The sequence below is a fragment of the Bos grunniens genome, chromosome 6 (genome assembly GCF_055505025.1).
Source record: "Bos grunniens cultivar Pamir isolate PY7600 chromosome 6, Bosgru_T2T1.0, whole genome shotgun sequence".
Lineage (NCBI taxonomy): Eukaryota > Metazoa > Chordata > Mammalia > Artiodactyla > Bovidae > Bos > Bos grunniens.
The window spans coordinates 97258935-97265092 of NC_141170.1; the positions used below are offsets into that span (position 1 = coordinate 97258935).

At 36.2% G+C, this 6158-nt stretch overlaps 1 pseudogene; it reads left to right on the forward strand.

Moving 5' to 3' along the window:
• Positions 1–5299: 5299 nt before the first annotated feature.
• LOC147371062 (U6 spliceosomal RNA) lies at positions 5300–5399 on the forward strand (annotated as a pseudogene).
• Positions 5400–6158: the final 759 nt, after the last annotated feature.

Below are 6158 nucleotides of genomic sequence, written 5' to 3' on the forward strand. Positions count from 1 at the left end.
TATTAAGAATAATGCTTGCTATGGGCAATTTTGTTCATGTTTTTTGGGAAATATATCTATGAATTTTCTTGTGTATAAATAGATATAGGCTTGCTGAATCATTTGGTATATGTAAAACTTTAGTAGATACTACCAAACTGTTTTCCAAAGTGGTTAAAGACATGTATTCCTCATCAGCATTTTATGAGTTTCAGTTGTTTTAGATTTCACTAATACGTGGTATTGTCTATTTTTTCACAGTAGTTATCCTGGTGAGTATGTAATGGTTTGTGTTTTGTAGTTCTATGATGAAAAGGAAAATTGTGCACCTTCTTTTATGCTTGTCATTTGAATATCATTTTGTGTGAAGGGACTGGTGAATAATCTTATCAATGGGGTGAGACTTACATCTCCATGTGACGAACTTTTCATACATTCTGATAAAATTCTTTTGTCATATATATATATATATATCCCCACTATTTGGGATTTTTTTTTTTTACCATATTAATAGCATCTTTTTTATTCTCAGAAGTTATTAACATTAATCACAACAAACAGTGGAAAATTCTTAAAGAGATGGGAATACCAGACAAGTTTACCTGTCTCATGAAAAACCTGTATGTGGGTCAAGGAGCAATAGTTAGAATCAGAAATGTAACAACTGACTGGTTCAAAATTGGGAAAAGAGTACGATAAGACTGTATATTGATTGTCACTTGCTTATTTAACTTCTGTGCAAAGTTATTGTTGTTTAGTTGCTAAGTTGTGTCTGACTCTTCGTGATCCCATGGACTATAGCCCACCAGACTTCTCTTTCCATGGGACTTCCCAGGCAAAAATACTGGAGTGGGTTGAAATTTTCTTCTTTGAATGATCTTCCTGATCCAGGGATGGGAACCCATGTCTCCTGTGTCTCCTGCACTGGCAGTTGGATTCTTTACCACTGAACCATCAGGGAAGCCCTCTATGCAGAGTATGTCATGTGAAATGCTGGAGTGGATGAATCAGAAGCTGGAATCAAGATTGCTGGGAGAAATATCAACAACCTCAGATATGCAGATAATGCCACTCTAATGGCAGATAGTGAAGAGGAGCTAAAGAGCTTCTTAACGAGGGTGAAAGAGGAGAGTGAAAACGCTAGCTTGAAACTAAACATTCAAAAAAGACCTAAGATCGTGGCATCTAGTCCCATTATTTCATGGCAAATAGAAGGGGAAAAAGTAGAAACAGTGACAGATTTTTATTTTCTCCAAAATCACTGCAGACAGTGACTACAGCCATGAAATTCAAAGACACTTGCTCCTTGGAAGGAAAGCTATGACAAACCTAGACAGTGTATTAAAAAGCAGAGACATCACTTTGCTGACAAAGGTCTGTATAGTCAAAGCTATGGTTTTTCCAGTAGTCATGTAAGGATGTGAAAGACGGACCATAAAGAAGGCTGAACACTGAAGAATTGATGCTTTAACTGCAAGGAGATCAAACCGGTCAATCATAAAGGAAATCAATCCTGAATATTCACTGGAAGGACTGATGCTGAAGCTGAAACTCCAATACTTTGGCTACCTGATGTGAAGAGCTGACTCACTGGAAAAGACCCTGATGTGAGGAAAAATTGAAGGCAAAAGGAGAAGGGGGTGGCAGAGAATGAGATGGTTAGAAAGCATCACCAACTCAATAGAGATGAATTTGAGAAAATTTGGGGAGATAGTGGAGGACAGAGGAGCCTGGTGTGCTGCAGGCCATGGGATCACAAAGAGTTGGAAATGAGTTAGCAACTGAACAACAAAAAAAAACTGAATGTGAGTTTTTATCATGAATGTGAGTTGAATATTAGCAAATAGTTCATTATCTCTCAAGATGAGAATGATTTTCTTTTCCCTCTTGTTGGTGATGGGTTTAGCCACCAAGTTATGTCCGACTCTTGTGACCCCATGGACTGTAGCTGCCTCGCTCCTCTGTCCATGGGGTTCTCCAGGCAAGAATACTGGAATGGGTTGCCATTTCCTTCTTCAGGGGATCTTCCTGACTTGGGTACTGAACCCAGGTCTCCTGCATTGCAGGCAGATTCTTTACCTACTGAGCTACGAAGGAAGCCCTTTCCCCTGTGTATCTGATAACCATTCGACTTTTCCAATTTAAACATCAACTTACATCCCCATAATAAAAATAATTTATGCATGATGTATTACATAAGTTTTTTCCAGTTGTAGTAAACAAATATATAAATTGCACAAATTTATATTTTGGCAGAACTATCTTCCTGTGAAAACATGAACACAAACTAACGACCATAGTCATTAGTCCCCCAAATTCCTCATGCCTGTGTATGAGCTGTTGCTTCAGTTGGGTCCGACTCTGCGACCCTATGGACCGTAGCCCCCCAGTCTCCTGTGTACATGGGATTCTTCAGGCAAGAATAGTGGAGTGGGTTGCCATGCCCTCTTCCAGGGGACATTTCTGGCCCAGGGACCAAACCTGTGTCACTTAAGTCTCCTGCATTGGCAGGCAGGTTCTTTACCACTTAGTACCACCTGGGAAGCCTGAATTCCTCGTCCCTTTTAGTAACTATTTTTCCCATGCTTCCCAGTCACATCCTGTCTTCAGACAACCATTAACATACTTTTTGTCACTATATAGTCTCTAAAATTTCATTTAAGTGATATCATACACTGTGCATTTTTTGGTCTAGTTTTCTGTTTCCCTTGGATATTTACTTTGAGATTCATCTATGGTGTTACAGTTACTGATAGTTCATTTTTCTATATTACTAAGTCCTATGAATGTGCCATAACATGTTTATTGTTTAATCAGTTGAAAGACCTGAGTTATTTTCAAATTTAGGCTATTAAAAACAGTCTACCTTAAAGTGTCATATATCATATCATATTATAAATATCATAAGAACCTTGAAATATTTTACTTCTTTCTTTTCTCTGTCAGCCTTTCTGTAATTGTTTCCATATATAATCTACATTGACTTCATTGTTTTTATTTCTGCTTAAAGGTCAACATTGGAAAAAGAGACTTGAAAATTCATATTTCCATCTAGAGTAATTTTTTTCTTCCTAAAGAATTCCTTTGCTATTGCTGGTAGAAAAAGAATCTATTTCTCCTTTGTTTAAAAAAAGTTTTTCACTGGTATTGAATTGTAGTTTTCATTGTTTGTCCTTTAATACTTTCTTTAAAGATAACTGGCCACTGTCTTCTTGCTTGGATAGTTTCCGACAAGAAATCTTTTTTATTATGTAGTGTACCTTAATATATCTTTTTTCTCTTGCTGGTTTTAAAATATTTTCTCTTGTTTACTGCTTTTGAGAAGTCTGCTTATCATGTACTTTGATGTAATCTTATTCCTGTTTCTTGTTCTTAGGGTTATTAATTCATGTAAAGAAATATCTTAAGTGAATTTGGTAAATTCATTGTCGCTTATAAATAACTGAGAAATTAATCTAATAATAGTTTGCAAAAAATTCTTCCTTGGAAGTTATAGCTAATATCCTAGAATTGACAATGTAAGCTAATAGGAGGAAATAATTCCAAATATAAGCTTTTCACTGTACGTTTAGTTTCAAATATAAGCTTTACACTGTCCATTAATGAGACTGCACTGTGCCTCAAAATAGTCTACATAAAAAGGAAGAATTTGTTACATATGTGTTATTAAAAGGGGAAGGAAATAGTCTGAAACATTCTGAAAGCTGCTGCTGTTTAAAAGCAGAGTTGTTCTATTCATGTATGTATGTGTGCGTTAGAAATAATCCACGGTAGTATTTTCCAAAACAAAAAAGGCTGATTTATGAACAAATAAAGATTATAGAAAACATAATTCCTCAAGTCCCTGTAACTTTCTTCTAAGGTCTTGTGAATGTCAATCCATTGAAGTGTGTTGTGGCTGTGTTTCCATTAATTATCACCTTCATTAGTCATTCAGCACACAATGATTGCAGCCACTCTGATATGAACAATAGTCAGTGTTGTAAGGCAAATGCCATTAAGCATCATCTTTTTCAAGTCTAAAAATAAACTCAAAAAGCAGCCGGTTTTGAATCTGTGAGTTTCCTAAATTCTTGATTCCTTGGAAATCATTCTAATGTCCTAAGAATAATCCTAATGTCCTAAAGATAATTGCTTTTTTTCAAGAGTAATGAATCAGAGGTGTAACATATTCTAGATTTGACTGGTTTCTGTTAAATAAATATTAAATTTTTAGGGCAAATCTCACGTGGAAATAGTATATGATCCTTTTTTTATATCATTAAGTTTGATTTCATAATATTTTGTTTAGAATATTTGTGTCTATGTTCATGAGAGATATTGATCTGCAGTTTAGTTTTCTCCTTCCAGTTTTATTGTGATATAGTCAACATACAGCACCGTATAAGTTTAAGATGTAAAGAATAAGGATTTGACTTGCATAAACCATGAAATGATTACCACAATAAGTTTAGTGAACATCCATCATCTTATATAGTGTGTGTGCTCAGTCGTGTCCAACTCTTTGAGACCCCATGGACTGTAGCCCACCACTCCTCACTCCGTGGGATTCTCTAGGCAAGAATACTGGAGTGGGTTGCCATTTCCTCCTCTAGGGGATCTTCCCGACTTAGGGATCCAAACCACATCTCTTATGTTTCCTGCTTTGGAGGCAGGTTCTTTACCACTAGTACAACTGGGTTACAAATTGTCCAGGCAATAATACTCGAGTGGATTGTCATTTCCTATGCCAGGGGATGTTCCTGACTCAGGGATTGAACCTGAGTGTTTCTTGTGTCTCCTGCATTGGCAGGTGGATTCTTTACCACTGCACCACCTGGAATCCTACACATCTTAAAATATAGGTGCTCAACTTTAAAATTTTTTGAACAGTTTGATTACTTTTTTTATAAGTATGGAGTCACACTGTTTTTCTAAGCTCTTTGTAAACAGGCTTAAGCAGGAGGAATAGGTGAAAGTAAAATGTTGGGAGAAAACTTCCAACATGTTTCTAAAGTTAGTTCTAATTACTTCACTGCCCCCATTTTTATTTTTCACTTTCTTCTAAAAACCTGCCTTGTTTTGTCTGCACATGTTGAAACTAGGGTGCCTTTGTGGTTCTGTCTGAAAGTACATATCCTTCCTACTGTTTTTTTTTTTTTTTTCCTTTTCTGCATTTCTTGGTGTCTCTTGCTCTTTCTCAATTCACAAGTCTGATATCATATATATTTTATATAAATAGACAAGACTCTGCAGTCAACGGCATACTCCAATTTATCTCATGGTTACATGTTTGTTTTAGCCATTACATCCTTCAACTTGGGAATCAAAAGAAAGGGCAGTGCTCACCTTGGAAGCACATATGCCAAAATTAGAATCATACAGAGATTAGCATGTCCTCTGCAAAGATGAGGTAAATTTGTGATACATTTCATATTTTCCCACCTGTATGAAAAGATGCATCATACATCATTAGGGAATTGGAAAATTTTTTTTAAAAAATGAGATTGTTTCCAAGACATATACATTAGAATAACTAAAATCCAAAACACTGCAACATCAAATGCTGGCAAGATTGTGGAGCAACAGAGAAAATACAAGCATGCTGGTGGGAATGCAAAATGGTACAACCCCCTTGAAAGACTGGCAGTTTTTTCTAAAAAATAAACATATTCCTACCATAAGATCCAGAAATCACCTTCCTTGGTATTTACCCAAATGAATGGAAAGCTTATGCCAAGATAGAAACCTGCACATGGATATTTATAACAGTTTTAGTCATAGAACTTCAGTAGGTGAGTGGATCAACTGGTCCATCCAGGCAATGGAGTATTATTCAGTGAGCTACCAAGGCATGGCAAGACACAGAGGAAACTTAAATGCATATTAGTAAGTGAAAGAAGCCAGTCTTAAAAGACCACATAGGACAATGAATCCAGCTGTAAGACATTCTAGAAAAGACAAAACTATAGAGATAGCTAAAAAACATATAAAATAAAAAGATAAATGGCTGCCAGGGGCTAGAGGGGAGGAAGGGATAAGTCAGTGGAACACAGGGGATTTTTAGAGCAATGAAACTATTCTGTAGAATACATGCCACTACATGCATAAAAATCCACACAACATATAACACCAAGAATGGTACAAATGAACTTATTTGGAAAACAGAAATAGACTCACGGCTGTAGGAAACAAATTAC